The following is a 17,352-nucleotide window of genomic DNA, read 5'->3' on the forward strand; positions in this document are numbered from 1 at the left end:
GTATATACCTAGAAGTTGGATTGCCAGATCATGTGTTAAGTCTATGTTTAACATTTTGAGGAATGGTCAAATTGTTCTGCACAATGGCTGCACCATTTTACATACTTGTCAATGGTGTAATAGTGTTCTTATTTCTCCATATCCTCATCTTAACTTGTTATTTTCCTTTTTAAAAAAAAGGTAATAGATATTTTAGTAGGTGTGAAGTGGTATCTCATTATGGCATTTATTTGCATTTCTCTAATATCTAGTGATGTTGAGAAACTTTTCATTTGTGTATATCCTTTGGGGAATTATCTATGCAAGTCTTTTGCTTATTTTTATATGGGGTGATTTGGTTTTATTTTATTGTTGATTTGTAGGGATTTTTTTCTCTATTAAGGATATTAAAGCCTAAGCAGATAAATGTCTTCCAAATATCTTTTCCCATTCTATTGGTTGTTAACTCACTTTCTTGATAATGACCTTTGATGCTCAGAAATTGTTTAAATTCCATTTATCTGTATTTTTTTTTATTGCTTGGGCTTTTTATGTAAAGTCTAAGAATTCACTGCCTAATTAATGGTCCTGAAGATATTTCCTTATGTTTTTCCCCGAAGAGATTAGTAGTTTTAGGTCTTATATTCAGTCATTATCTTTTCTGAGTTGAGTTTTGTATTAGTTTTTTGATAGTTGAGAAGTATCAACTTAGAACTAGTTGAGAAATTATAAATAAGAAAAAAGAGCTTTAAGTAAGTTCAATGGTAGGAGTCATTTTAACTCCAAACTCAGCCATACATTAAGCAGGTGAAATGCTCTGGAAGAATGTATAATTAATAAAGTTACAGTGATTAATAAGGTTTCAGGCCAACTAGAAGTGAACTTCTACTGTTATCTAAAATGTGATTTTTTTACTGCAGAGCCAATGGAAATAACTGAAATTGCAACCTAAATATCAAACTGTATGATTTACTGCACATGCTCACCTGACTGTGGTCAACTCCAGAAGTAATAACCAGAAGTTCCCACAAGATCATTCAACTGCCCTTTTACATACAGCTCAAATTCTTCCCCTGCATGAACCCATCACAAATTCCTCCCCAGCTCTCTTTCCACCATATTATCAAAGGGCTTCCTAATTGCTGTTGTAGTTCATTTGCACGTGGTTTCCTTTGTGATAATGCTATTAGCATAAGGCTACTATTGTCTGCACCACAAGGAATGGAGTTGACCCAAGTCTTGATAGAGACCTTGACCCTACCTGGAAAGATCTCCACTCCTTATTCTATTTGTCTTCATGTGTTCAACAGAAGTGCAAACTATTTCACAATCTGGCCTGATGACTTTTTTATTTATCTTTCTTCTAATGGTAATCATAACCCTCAACAAGGGGTCACACTTCTTCAAGGGGTTAACAGTGAGGTTCGCTTCTCTTGAATTCCCTACTTTAATCCATTTCTATTTAAAGATAAATTATTCATTTTCCTTTTACTGTATAATAGATATGCCTTTAGTCAATATCGCTTACTTAATGCTTCATATATTGCTTTCTAAATGTTTACCTCCCTAAAATAAACACATTTGTTATTTCAATTTTTTATTTCCATTCAATTTGCTAATGTTTAAAGTTTCATTTCCCTTTTTCGTCCTTTATTTTATTTCTCTCATTATTACAATTTAACAAAACTAGGTTAAATAATCTCCCTCTCCTGGAACCAGCCTAAGCCTCACCCAGACCTGTTCAGCCTCTCTTGCCCCCTTGGCCTCAGCCATTTTCCTTGCTCTGAAATGGAAGGGCTCTATATTTTCTATGATGACAAAACTGCATGTGCTGTCACCCTCGCCTCATCTTCTTGCATGCAAACTGTCTCAACCTCCCAAGCATACATCCTGGGATGCAGCAAGACTTCTATTATGCTTTCAAGGAAGGGTTCCTAGCAATTCTATCAGTCTTTTTGTTGTTGTCTAACTGGATTGGAATTTTAGGGGCTCTGGCTTCCCAATCAGTTGGGTGAAGGAAAACGTAACACAATCCAGAGGTGCTAGTTGTTGACACCTCATAATGTTGAATTTTTGTCACTTTGTGCCTCCTTCTTCCCCTGGACTTTCCTGAGACATATGATTCCATATAGCTTCTTGAGAGACCTTCATATGGCAGATTATATCTCAATCAATTGGATATTCTTGAAAATCTGTGGTTGACAAGATGCTGGAACACCTTGTGTTTGATTTCTTCCCTCCCGTATTTCACACCTCTTTTTCTCTCACCCTTGCTCTTTTGTAATTTCCAATTAGTACTAGCTTATAGGTTCCAATAAGCAACAACTGATCAGGTGCCACCTTTTAAAATTCTACCACCATTTTATTATAGTTCTCATAAAGCTATGTTTTTTTTTTTTTTTTTAAATCGAACCTGGGTCTCCGGCATGGTATGTGAGAATTCTGCCACTAAAGCTACTGTTAAACAATCTACCAACTTTATCTCTCTTCTAAAGGGTGGCATCACACTTAACTAGACTCTACAACTGCACTCAGGAATAATGCTGTTTGATGCATGAGAGAAAATTGACAAATTTCATTAAATTTTTATTCTAGGTGCTGCTTTGTTACCAAACCCTGTTATTTCTACACATTTTGACTGGGAAAACTTTGCCTGCTGTTGCGATGAGCACCAAAATGTTGCAAAATTTTACATTAAAAAAAGACGGTTTCGAGGACTTCCTGGAAGATGGCGGCTTAGTAAGACGCGCGGATCTTAGTTTCTTCTCCAGGACACCTACTAGGGGAGTAGAAACGATACAGAAAGCGCCCAAAGCCACAACAGAGATAAAAAAGACAGCGTACCCCATCCTGGAACGGCTGGCTGGCTGAGAGAAGCAGCTCGGGTGAGATCTCCGAGGCGCGCGGGCCTTACCGGGCGGGGTGGCAAGCGGCCGGAGTTACTCCCTTCCCCCTTCCCAGGCCGGCTGGGAGAATTGGAGAGGTGGTCCCCTGAAACAAAGACGGCTGGTGCCCACACCACGCGCAGCCCCCGGACCAACTGAGAGAATTGGATCGGAAACCCCCAGGCCGCGGAGAACGGTGACGGGTGGGGGAGGCCCCTTCCAAACCCGTGACTCCCGGGGAACATGCACTCTCTCGGGCGGGCCGCTGCCGCTGGCGCCCTCCCGCCACGCTTGTTGCCCAGGGCCGACTAGGAAATTCGGACGGGCTCTTTCCCTGGCTGCGGCGACCAGCAACCCTCCCTGCGTTCGGACCCCTGGGCCGGCTCAAGCCGCTTCGGCTAGCGAACCCCCAGGACGGCGAGAGTTTTCCAAAGTTTAAGGTCCCACAGCACCTTTTACAGGTGGGACCCGCAGACAAACGTGTGCCACGAGCGCCACCTACTGGGCAGGATAAGAAAAACAGAACCCAGAGATTTCACAGAAAAATATTACAACCTTGCTGGGTCCAACACCAAGAGAAATCTGAATAAATGCCCAGACGCCAGCAGCAGAAGATAACTGTCCACGCTCAAAAGATCGAGAATATGGCTCAGTCAAAGGAACAAACCAATAGCTCAAATGAGACACAAGAGCTGAGACAACTAATCCTGAATATACGAACAGAAATGGAAAACCTCTTCAAAAATGAAATCGATAAATTGAGGGAGGACATGAAGAGGACATGGGCTGAACATAAAGAAGAAATAGAAAAACTGAAAAAACAAATCGCAGAACTTATGGAAGTGAAGGATAAAGTAGCAAACATAGAAAAAATAATGGATAGCTACAATGATAGATTTAAAGAGACAGAAGATAGAATTAGTGATTTGGAGGATGGAACATCTGAATTCCAAAAAGAAACAGAAACTATAGGGAAAAGAATGGAAAAATTTGAACAGGGTATCAGGGAACTCAAGGACAATATGAACCGCACAAATATACGTGTTGTGGGTGTCCCAGAAGGAGAAGAGAAGGGAAAAGGAGGAGAAAAACTAATGGAAGAAATTATCACTGAAAATTTCCCAACTCTTATGAAAGACCTAAAATTACAGATCCAAGAAGTGCAGCGCACCCCAAAGAGATTAGACCCAAATAGGCGTTCTCCAAGACACTTACTAGTTAGAATGTCAGAGGTCAAAGAGAAAGAGAAGATCTTGAAAGCAGCAAGAGAAAAACAATCCATTACATACAAGGGAAACCCAATAAGACTTTGTGTAGATTTCTCAGCAGAAACCATGGAAGCTAGAAGACAGTGGGATGATATATTTAAAATACTAAAAGAGAAAAACTGCCAACCAAGACTCCTATATCCAGCAAAATTATCCTTCAAAAATGAGGGAGAAATTAAAACATTCTCAGACAAAAAGTCACTGAAAGAATTTGTGACCAAGAGACCAGCTCTGCAAGAAATACTAAAGGGAGCACTAGAGTCAGATACAAAAAGACAGAAGAGAGAGATATGGAAAAGAGTGTAGAAAGAAGGAAAATCAGATATGATATATATAATACAAAAGGCAAAATGTTAGAGGAAAATATTATCCAAACAGTAATAACACTAAATGTCAATGGACTGAATTCCCCAATCAAAAGACATAGATTGGCAGAATGGATTAAAAAACAGGATCCTTCGATATGCTGTCTACAGGAAACACATCTTAGACCCAAAGATAAACATAGGTTGAAAGTGAAAGGTTGGGAAAAGATATTTCATGCAAATAACAACCAGAAAAGAGCAGGAGTGGCTATACTAATATCCAACAAATTAGACTTCAAATGTAAAACAGTTAAAAGAGACAAAGAAGGACACTATATACTAATAAAAGGAACAATTAAACAAGAAGACATAACAATCATAAATATTTACGCACCGAATCAGAATGCCCCAAAATACGTGAGGAATATACTGCAAACACTGAAAAGGGAAATAGACTCATATACCATAATAGTTGGAGACTTCAACTCACCACTCTCATCAAGGGACAGAACATCTAGACAGAGGATCAACAAAGAAATAGAGAATCTGAATATTACTATAAATGAACTAGACTTAATAGACATTTATAGGACATTACATCCCACAACAGCAGGATACACCTTTTTCTCAAGTGCTCATGGATCATTCTCAAAGATAGACCATATGCTGGGTCACAAAGCAAGTCTCAACAAATTTAAAAAGATTGAAATCTTACACAACACTTTCTCGGACCATAAAGGAATGATGTTGGAAATCAATAATAGGCAGAGTGCCAGAAAATTCACAAATACGTGGAGGCTCAACAACACACTCCTAAACAACGACTGGGTCAAAGAAGAAATTGCAAGAGAAATTAGCAAATACCTCAAGGCGAATGAAAATGAAAACACAACATATCAAAACTTATGGGACGCAGCAAAGGCAGTGCTAAGAGGGAAATTTATTGCTCTAAATGCCTATATCAGAAAAGAAGAAAAGGCAAAAATTCAGGAATTAACTATCCATTTGGAAGAACTGGAGAAAGAACAGCAAGCTAACCCCAAAGCAAGCAAAAGGAAAGAAATAACAAAGATTAGAGCACAAATAAATGAAATTGAAAACATGAAAACAATAGAGAAAATCAATAAGGCCAGAAGTTGGTTCTATGAGAAAATCAATAAGATTGATGGGCCCTTAGCAAGATTGACAAAAAGAAGAAGAGAGAGGATGCAAATAAATAAGATCAGAAATGGAAGAGGAGACATAACTACTGACCTCACAGAAATAAAGGAGGTAATAACAGGATACTATGAACAACTTTACGCTAATAAATACAACAATTTAGAGGAAATGGACGGGTTCCTGGAAAGACATGAACAACCAACTTTGACTCAAGAAGACATAGATGACCTCAACAAACCAATCACAAGTAAAGAAATTGAATTAGTCATTCAAAAGCTTCCTAAAAAGAAAAGTCCAGGACCAGATGGCTTCACATGTGAATTCTACCAAACGTTCCAGAAAGAATTAGTACCAATTCTCTTCAAACTCTTCAAAAAAATCGAAGTGGAGGGAAAACTACCTAATTCATTCTATGAAGCCAACATCACCCTCATACCAAAACCAGGCAAAGATATTACAAAAAAAGAAAACTACAGACCAATCTCTCTAATGAATACAGATGCAAAAATCCTCAATAAAATTCTAGCAAATCGTATCCAACAACACATTAAAAGAATTATACATCATGACCAAGTAGGATTCATCCCAGGTATGCAAGGATGGTTCAACATAAGAAAATCAATTAATGTAATACACCATATCAACAAATCAAAGCAGAAAAATCACATGATCATCTCAATTGATGCAGAGAAGGCATTCGACAAGATTCAACATCCTTTCCTGTTGAAAACACTTCAAAAGATAGGAATACAAGGGAACTTCCTTAAAATGATAGAGGGAATATATGAAAAACCCACAGCTAATATCATCCTCAATGGGGAAAAATTGAAAACTTTCCCCCTAAGATCAGGAACAAGACAAGGATGTCCACTATCACCACTATTATTCAACATTGTGTTGGAGGTTCTAGCCAGAGCAATTAGACAAGAAAAAGAAATACAAGGCATCAAAATTGGAAAGGAAGAAGTAAAACTATCACTGTTTGCAGACGATATGATACTATACGTCGAAAACCCGGAAAAATCCACAACAAAACTACTAGAGCTAATAAATGAGTACAGCAAAGTAGCAGGTTACAAGATCAACATTCAAAAATCTGTAGCATTTCTATACACTAGTAATGAACAAGCGGAGGGGGAAATCAAGAAACGAATCCCATTTACAATTGCAACTAAAAGAATAAAATACCTAGGAATAAATTTAACTAAAGAGACAAAAAACCTATATAAAGAAAACTACAAAAAACTGCTAAAAGAAATCACAGAAGACCTAAATAGATGGAAGGGCATACCGTGTTCATGGATTGGAAGACTAAATATAGTTAAGATGTCAATCCTACCTAAATTGATTTACAGATTCAATGCAATACCAATCAAAATCCCAACAACTTATTTTTCAGAAATAGAAAAACCAATAAGCAAATTTATCTGGAAGGGCAGGGTGCCCCGAATTGCTAAAAACATCTTGAGGAAAAAAAACGAAGCTGGAGGTCTCGCGCTGCCTGACTTTAAGGCATATTATGAAGCCACAGTGGTCAAAACAGCATGGTATTGGCATAAAGATAGATATATCGACCAATGGAATCGAATAGAGTGCTCAGATATAGACCCTCTCATCTATGGACATTTGATCTTTGATAAGGCAGTCAAGCCAACTCACCTGGGACAGAGCAGTCTCTTCAATAAATGGTGCCTAGAGAACTGGATATCCATATGCAAAAGAATGAAAGAAGACCCATCTCTCACACCCTATACAAAAGTTAACTCAAAATGGATCAAAGATCTAAACATTAGGTCTAAGACCATAAAACAGTTAGAGGAAAATGTTGGGAGATATCTTATGGATCTTACAACTGGAGGCGGTTTTATGGACCTTAAACCTAAAGCAAGAGCACTGAAGAAGGAAATAAATAAATGGGAACTCCTCAAAATTAAACACTTTTGTGCATCAAAGAACTTCATCAAGAAAGTAGAAAGACAGCCTTCACAATGGGAGACAATATTTGGAAATGACATATCAGATAAAGGTCTAGTATCCAGAATTTATAAAGAGATTGTTCATCTCAACAACCAAAAGACAGCCAACCCAATTACAAAATGGGAAAAAGACTTGAACAGACACCTCTCAGAAGAGGAAATACGGATGGCCAAGAGGCACATGAAGAGATGCTCAATGTCCCTGGCCATTAGAGAAATGCAAATCAAAACCACAATGAGATATCATCTCACACCCACCAGAATGGCCATTATCAACAAAACAGAAAATGACAAGTGCTGGAAAGGATGCGGAGAAAGAGGCACACTTATCCACTGTTGGTGGGAATGTCAAAGGGTGCAACCACTGTGGAAGGCAGTTTGGCGGTTCCTCAAAAAGCTGAATATAGAATTGCCATACGACCCAGCAATACCATTGCTAGGTATCTACTCAAAGGACTTAAGGGCAAAGACACAAACGGACATTTGCACACCAATGTTTATAGCAGCATTATTTACAATTGCAAAGAGATGGAAACAGCCAAAATCTCCATCAACAGAAGAGTGGCTAAACAAACTGTGGTATATACATACGATGGAATATTATGCAGCTTTAAGACAAGATAAACTTATGAACCATGTAATAACATGGATGGACCTAGAGAATATTATGCTGAGTGAATCCAGCCAAAAACTAAAGGACAAATACTGTATGGTCCCACTGATGTGAACGGACATTCGAGAATAAACTTGAAATATGTCATTGGTAACAGAGTTCAGCAGGAGTTAGAAACAGGGTAAGACAATGGGTAATTGAAGCTGAAGGGATACAGACTGTGCAACAGGACTAGATACAAAAACTCAAAAATGGACAGCAAAATAATACCTAATTGTAAAGTAATCATGTTAAAACACTGAATGAAGCTGCATCTGAGCTATAGGTTTTTGTTTTGTTTTGTGTTGTTTTGTTTTGATTTTACTATTATTACTTTTATTTTTTTCTCTATATTAACATTCTATATCTTTTTCGGTTATGTTGCTAGTTCTTCTAAACCAATGCAAATGTACTAAGAAATGATGATCATGCATCTATGTGATGATGTTAAGAATTAATGATTGCATGTGTAGAATGGTATGATCTCTAAATGTTGGGTTAATTTCTTTTTTTCCGTTAATTAAAAAAAAAAAAAAAAGAGAAGGGATAATTGGAGCTGAAGGGATACAGACTGTACAACGGGACTTGATATAAAAACTCAGAAATGGACAGCACAATACTACCCAATTGTAATGCAATTATGTTAAAACACTGAATGAAGCTGCATGTGAGGTATAGGTTTTTTGTTTTTGTTTTTCTTGTTTTTTTTTCTTCCTATTATTGTTTTAATTCTTATTCTGTTGTCTTTTTATTTCTTTTTCTAAATCGATGCAAATGTACTAAGAAATGATGAATATGCAACTATGTGATGTTATTAAGAATTACTGATTGTACATGTAGATTGGAATGATTTCTAATTGTTTTGTTAATTCTTTTTTTAATTAATAAAAAAAAAAAAGTCAAAAAAAAAAAAAAAAGACGGTTTCCCCTTTTGCCATATCCAAAGTCTTTATTTCATTGAATGTCACTCTAACTGAACTTGTAGACCAAAAGTCCCCCATATTTCATTTTGCGTGGTCCCTTTATTCTGAGTGAAACCTGAACAATTTCTGAGAGCCCCTTCCTTATGTACCATAGAAACATTTTATTTTATTCTAAAGGAATTGTGAGGAATTTGTGACCAACCAGAAAGTTTAGAAAGCACGGTCCCACTCGACTTTCCTCACTTCTGAAACTAATTGCAAGGTCAGGAGTTTTCAAAAACTACCTTCAGGGGTAATAATTTGATAGAAGGATTCACAGAATTAACTGAGAGCTATTATGCTCATGATAACAGTTTATTACAAGAAAATAATAGAGAGTAAAATCAGCCCCAGGAAGAATTAAATAGGGCAGAGTCCAGGAGCTGTCCAAAGCAGAGATTCTGTTGTCATGCTGAGTAACCAAAATAGAAGTAGAAGTTTCCAAAGTAGTTCACAAATAAGGAAACAAGGACATGCCAGATAAATTAATCACCACTCCTAAATATTTTGCATACATTTTGTTTGTTTGCTTTTAAATATTTTGCATTTATTTTTAAACTAATTTATCTCATTATCAGAAAATAAGCATACTTATATATTTTAAATCACATATTGTTTTCAAAATTTCAAGTTGAAAAGATACATATAATTTGTATTGACCAGACATTGTATAAGTGTATTTTAATTGCCTTTTGTCACATTTTTAAATCATACTGCCTGTCTTAGTGTCCTAGGGCTGCTGTAATAAAGTACCACAGACTGAGTGACTTAAAAGAATGTAAATTTATTGCCTTACCATCTTGGAGGCTGAAATCAAGGTGTCGAGAAGGTCAGATTCCATACGACGTCTCCAGAGGAGAATCTATTCCATGCCTCTCTCTCAGCTTCTGGCCATGGCTTGCCAACAATCCTTGGCATTCTCTGCTTTAATTGTCCCCTGGCATTCTCTCCTTTGCCTGTCTGTCAGTCTGTAGCCACATTTGCTATTCTTATAAGGACACCAGTCATATTGAATTAAGGACACTTCTTACTCCAGTGTGACCTCATTTTAACGTTTAACATTTTATTTCCATCTGTAAGAACTCTATCACTAAATAAGGTCACATTCGGAGGTCGGAGGGGGATTAGACTTCAACATGTCTTTTAAGGATATATATATATATATAATTCAACACATATCAATACCATTTTTATTATAATTAAATTTTTATGACTCTTCTGAAAGATTCTATTTGTTTTAAGTAAAATTGTTGTTTCTCAATTTGTGCAGAAAATATCCTTATTTTTCCATTGGCAGTATTCTCTGCTTGTCTCTTTACTAATTCCAAATCACCCCTTGTACCTTCTTCTAGCAGTACTTTTCAGGTCCTATCTTTTTATTAATTTTTTAACCTGTTCCAGAATATAGAATCAACTACCGCTTAGGAACGAAGATCACACATTGCTAACTAACAGTAGAAGGAAGATAGGAAAGAATACATACCTTTTTGATAATAAATTAGGAGTTTTAAGTTCTTTTTTAATATATCATGAATTACATTTACATTTACATAGTATTTACATTTACTCCTTTATTCTAAATTTCATCATTTACTTTTCTTGTATTTAGATGTGTAGATGAAGGAATTTGGCCTCCAAAGTTTGTCCAAGGTTGCTGGAAGGTAACTTCCACATCCTTGTACTTTCCTGTGCATGGAATGTCTTTTGTTGTTCATGGTGAGCCCCAGAATACACCTGAATACACCTGAAAGTTGATGATAATGGGGTGGCTCAGGGTATGACCAGACCCATTGGTAGTCTTAGGGTGGGGTGTGGGCCACATCTGCAAAAAACAACCATAAGATTAGGGGATGGGAGGGAAATTGGCTGAAGATTAAATTAAAAACATGCAGGCATTGATTCGGTCAATCACAACTATGTAATGAAACCCTATAAATGTGCATACCTAAAGTTTGGGTGAGCCTCCATGATGGAAAATATATATTGCTGTGCTTTGAGAATCAATTTTGTATTTGAGACTGTTCTAGTTTGCTAGCTGCCAGAATGCAATATACCAGAAACAAAATGGCTTTTAAAAAGGGGAATTTCATAAGTTGCTAGTTTACAGTTCTAAGGCCAAGAAAATGTCCCAATTAAAACAAGTCTATAGAAATGTCTAATCAAGCATCCATCCGGGGAAAGATACCTTGGTTCAAAAAGGCTGATGAAGTTCAGGGTTTCTCTTTCAAGTGAGAAGGCACATGGCAAACATGGTCAGGGCTTTTCTCTCATCTGAAAAGGCACGTGGCTAACATGGCATCATCTGCTAGCTTTCTCTCCTGGCTTCCTGTTTCATGTTGCTCCCTGGGAGGCGTTTTCCTTCTTTATCTCCAAAGGTCGCTGGCTGATGGACTCTGCTTCTCGTGGCTATGTCATTCTGCTCTGCTCTCTCTGAATCTCCCCCTTTCTCTAACATGTTTCCTCTTTTATAGGAAACTCCAGAAACTAATCAAGATCCACCCATATGGGTGGAGGCATGTCGTCACCTAATCCAGTTTAGCAACCACTCTTGATTAAATCACATCTCCAGGAAGATGATCTGATTACAGTTTCAAATATACAGTATTGAACAGGGATTATTCTACCTTCATTAAATGGGATTTTGATTAAAACATGGCTTTTCTAGGGAACATACATCATTTCAAATCAACACAGAGACCCTCTCAGACTTGGCCTTCTGCATCTCTTCTTATTCATATTCTTTTGATATAATAAAACTTTAATCATATACAGAATACAGTGCTTTCCTGAGTTTTTGTGAGTTTTCTAGCAAATTGCCAAAACTGAGTGGGGCAGTGTTGGGGACTCCAGAATTTGAAACCAGCTATCAGAAGTGAGGGTGGCCCTGGGAATCCCTGAACTTGCAGCTAGTCCCTGAAGGAATCTTGTTATGGACTGGGCCCTTTACCTGTGGAGTCTGACCAAAATCTGTATAGTTGAAATTCGTTATAGTTAGTAACCACAGTTATGGTTGGAACAGAAATTATCATGAGACTTTCACTTTCTATTTTTAAAATATTTGCTCTTTTGACCCTAAAATCTTGTAATAGGGTCCAGATTATGCAGGTTCAAAAAGTATCTGTCATGTGTATTCCTTGAACACTTACAAAGTAATTGCACCAAAAAAAGTTCTGATATATTCATAAGATATAATGATGGCAAGAAAATTGAAGATAAATACTACTTTTTCAAATTGCCATTTAAAAATCTTTTCCTAGCCTTTTTAGTTTGGATCATACTAACTGAATATTGTTTTACAAACTTCCTTTTACTAATACCATTTTAAAAACTTTTTTATCACAAGCACTTTTTAGTCTCTGATTATAATATCACAGATCCCCTGTGCATTATCGTTAATTGCAGTGTTGTTCTACTTCAATCCCTTAAACTAATAAGAAGATTCAATAACACCCACCTGCATTAACATGCAGAGTTACCAAAGACAGTTACCAAAGAATAAACATGAAAGTAGCAATTCAGAAAACTAGTATAGATTAATTTCTGTTAAATCTATATAACCTCTCCAATATTAATCACTACTTTGCAACACAAGGGCCATCTTAAAACAAATAAAAAATGCATCACAAAACCAAAAATCACAAGATGAGATATACTCTCTCTCTGATATATCTCCTATATTATTTGCTATTCAGAATTCGAGGCAGAATTAGAGTTTACAGGGAGGAAGACTTTTTTTCTATTGTTCCCAATAGCAATGGTGCAGTAAAGTCACCCTCTATTTTTCCCTAACAGGCTGCTCTCTTTCCTACTCCTCTTCCAAAGTGGCACAGTAACAGCAGGAAATAAATTGAGTAATATTATTTTAGTATATCAATGTCAATAACTGCTTAGGATCATAAATCAGATTCCAATTGTGTATCAACCAAGAACAGCGTTTTTCACTATGTAAAATAATTCTGTCTTTCCCATCCTTTATTTTCAAATTCTTCACAAGAAATTGGATATAATATTAATGTATTTAATACAATTTAAATCCTTTTTGTGTCCAATTGAATGCAAATGTCAGGATACCATTCTCATAATGTACGGTATAAACCAATGCTGGCATCTCTTCCAGTTCCCTTGATAAACATCCATCTTTTATGGATGAGATTTTGGAGGCTCTTGTTGAAAATTTAGCTGTAATGGCAAGAGAGATGATTGTACTCATCCACAATGCATGCCGCTAAAATTATACACATGGAGACACAGAGAGACTATGTTTATCCCTGCAAATATGAAGGAACACCTGCAAACATAGATGGGGATGAAGGTCACAGAGCACCTGGTGTAGGAACCATTTTTAATCATTCATCCCCTGGAAGAGAAACAATGCTAAATCTCTCTCCCAATTGAACTCTCATTACTGACAAATTCTTGCCAAGTTTCTGTTGTGGGATTTTCTATTCACTCCAAGGTAGGTTATTTATCCTAGTGAAATACACTCCTTTCCTGAACCATGTCTTTTCATGTAAACTACTACCATTAGTGCATTCCAATAAAATGAATAAAAACAGCCACTGGGCACCTGTGTTAAATTTCATTTTACCTAAGAGAAATGGTCTATGCATCTGTTTTTCTCTCTACTTCAATTTTATCCTCATACTCCTGTTAGGATTATAAGTAAAACTAATGTTTTAATCTTGGGGAAGTTGAAAATATAAGACATACAATTGAGATTTATATGTCAAATATAAATTTGGCAACTTGTCATTATATGGCTATTTCAAAAGAATTATCCTGCCATATATTTTTATGGCAGGATATATATGGATATATGGCAAATTGTGATCATACGGATATTTCAAAAGAATTGTATGGATTTCAAAAGAATTATATGGATATTTCAAAAGAATTTTCCTACCATATGTTTTTAGCATCATATTCTCCTATTTACACAGGACAAGTAAGGCTCTTCTAGTTTTCCTAATGGGATGAGAGTTCATACAATATTAAAGATATTAAAGCATAAAATAGTGCAACAGTTTGAAAAGGTTTAGGAAATATTCTTAAAATATTAGCCAAGGAAAAATACATTGACTTTCACGAGGAGAAATTCAAGATTATAGAGCATTTATATTTGTAGGCATATAATCATAAGCAATAGTTCATAGAAGAAAAATTGCACTTCTGACAAAATGAGTTATTGCTTGCCTTGAAGTAAAATATCTAGTTGGTACTTTTTTCTCGTGCTCACTTAAGACATTAAAAAATTAAAAGAACCAACCAAACAATAACAACAAAACACTTAGGGCTGTAATTGAAGTGAAATTAGTATAGATTTACATGGAATTCCATAGAACTACTCCTTGCTGATGTTACTATGGTCCCAAATCTCTGTGGTTGTTATTCAAGTGTTTACATTGACCCGGAAGCTCAAGGTTGATACCGTCCTGTGGGTATTGCTGTGAGATGGTACTAGTCCTTTTCCGTTAATAATCCAGAACACAAGCAAATCCCGGCTCAGCATTTCACGAAACCAGTGAAATCTTTTCAAATTATCACTAGTATCATTTGAAGAGTGAACACTCACTTACTTCTAAATTAACTAGATTGATATGTTAATTGTTGGAGGGAGTGGAAGATGGACAGCTGACAATTTTAGGAAAGTGTGACATTTTTAGCATTTCTTTGGGCCAATCATCATAGAACTACAGGAATCTTCTTTCCTTGCAAGTTAAAGATGTCTGTAACTGCAGATACTGTCCTTTAGCAGCACTTCATGTTGTTGTCCTATTTATGCATTTTAATATAGGACATTTGGTCACTTCAAATTTCTTGGGACAAAGCAAAGCTCAAGTGAAAAATATCCACTTAAACAATCTTTTCCTATGGTACCCCAGATTCCCCTTCATTTCAAACCTTGTGTGCTCTGTGTGCAACATTATAGCAGCGGAAATGCAAAACCTCTATTCAGCAACTTTAATATTTAATAGCATGACAAAAGTAAACCAGTTAGGGTAAACAAATCTCCAGTTTGCTCGTTGCATCATCTTTGTTTCGTTGCTTCAAAACTATATGAAAAATAATTGATATTTGTCACTTTTGATATAATTTTTGATAATTTAACTGATGAAAATACAAAGGTCAAGACAAACCAACTATCTCTAGCATTTCCTGGACATTGAGGTAATAGAAATTTCTCATTTATAGAATAGTTCTACATACTATTTTAGCATTTTTGTGAGTACCAAAAATTGGCCATCCTTTCAATGTTAGCAAAATCTGTGACTTTTTCCTTTAGCTAATAGGGGAAGAAATCCATGGAGAAACAAAACTTGCTTGTTTTCTTCCATCCAGGATTTTATTTTTCTGCTCAATGAAGACTGTAAAGTCAGAGAAAATTCAAAAGTGTCACTTTTGATAGAAGCTTGATGGCTGAGCATTCACGTATGCTCACATGTATTGTGAACACAAGCATATAGAAGGAAAAGAAGAGTGAACATCTGATAGGAAAACATAACCCACCTGTTTCCACACCAATTATTTACTTCTACCTATGAGACATATGATATCAAAATTATAATAAGTATACTGATAATTATTTTTTCAGAGTTATATAACAAACATATGTAAAGACAGTTTCAACAAATCTGGACAGTGAATATTTCAAGTTTTTATGAATTTTCAATAACCCAGAAAATGCCTCTTGCTTACTAAATCAAGTCAGAAAATATCTGATCTAAGTGGAAGGTCACACAAGTTTTTGATCTCCAAAGGATAATATAAAAAACAGTGAATTTTCTACCATCAATGAATAGTTAATAATGGAAAATATTTCCTTAGGAAAAGTCTGATGCATAAACACTAATGTCACTGAAAAGGCTTGCATATTTTTCACATAAAATCAACGACTCTTTCCCTTAGGGTAATGTGAAAAAACATGTTGTTAAAGCTCAAAAAATTTTCAAAAGGCATCCGTTCAGAACTGCATCAGCAACCTTAGTATAATTGAGGTGACTGCTACATAAACTTTTATGTAATTTTTGCTTTCATTCTGCAAAAATTATTTCATTATTTCAAAGTGTTGCTTACTTTGACTTCTTACATATCCCTATGATGATTTATCTCTCACTTATGAACTAAGTATTTGTATATTCTCAATCATTTAAAATATTTTTATGCTATTAATTAACCATGAATATACCACATCTTTTAAATATCTCTTTTCTTTAAATCAGTGAAGCTGTGAAGTTACTTTACCTATAAAAGGTTATGAAATGGATCTGAGAAAATGCATAGTGTATATATATATATGTATATATATATGTATATATATATATATTACAGCTCTCCATTAGTCGGGGGTGGGTCAGCACATTGGAAATTAACTGGCACATGGTGGAAACAAACATTACCAAGACCCTTCTTCCTCAGAACCTCCCACTGCGGAACCGGGAGCTCTGAATCTGTGCTTGTCTGGTTCCTGGACATCCTAGGATGATTGCAACATCTGGTTTAGAACACTGAGATCCAATGGAAAGCTTGCTGCCATGCTGCTTGAATGATAAAAGGAACAGACAAAACCAATGTTGTTTTTGGCTAATGTTGTTTTTGACCTCCTTTCTGTCTTAAAAGAGTTGTGAGATCTGAAACGGACGTTGCCTTTTTGTAACCTACAAGGACAAGAATCAGCAAAAAATGCCAACAGTGTAACCACAGAGGAGCAAAAGAAAAGGGAGATCATACCTGAAGATGTAAATATTCCCAATTCAGTTACATTTCATTTATATTTGCTAAATTTTAAAGTGAATAAGTACATTTGGTTTGTGTGATAAGAAACCCAAAATAACAGTGGTTTAAATGTATGAAAAGTTTACTTCTGTCTTGTTCAAAATATTGATATGCCATGTGTTCTAGTTTACTAGCTTCCAGAATGTGATATACCAGAAATGGAATGGCTTTTAAAAAGGGGAATTTAATAAGTTGCGAGTTTAAAGTTCTAAGGCCATAAAAATGTCCCAATTAAAGCAAGTCCATAAAAAATGTCCAAATTAAGGCACCTACAAGAGGTTACCTTCACTCAAGAAGGACCGATCAATTTCAGGGTTTCTCTCTCAACTGAGAAAGCCCATGGTAAACATGGCAACATCTGCTAGCTTTCTCTCCAGGCTTCTTATTTCAT

The 17,352-nt window shown here is 36.0% G+C and overlaps 1 long non-coding RNA gene across 2 annotated transcripts in view; it reads left to right on the forward strand.

The window, feature by feature from the left end:
* The window catches only part of LOC143662653 (uncharacterized), a 29,339-nt gene extending 12,432 nt beyond the window's left edge, over positions 1-16,907 (forward strand). For both annotated transcript variants that reach the window (XR_013165516.1, XR_013165517.1), the window contains exon 4: positions 16,806-16,907. This is a non-coding gene — a long non-coding RNA (uncharacterized LOC143662653). The remainder of the gene's footprint in view (positions 1-16,805) is intronic.
* Positions 16,908-17,352: the final 445 nt, after the last annotated feature.

Source organism: Tamandua tetradactyla, chromosome 18 (genome assembly GCF_023851605.1).
Source record: "Tamandua tetradactyla isolate mTamTet1 chromosome 18, mTamTet1.pri, whole genome shotgun sequence".
NCBI classification, from domain to species: domain Eukaryota; kingdom Metazoa; phylum Chordata; class Mammalia; order Pilosa; family Myrmecophagidae; genus Tamandua; species Tamandua tetradactyla.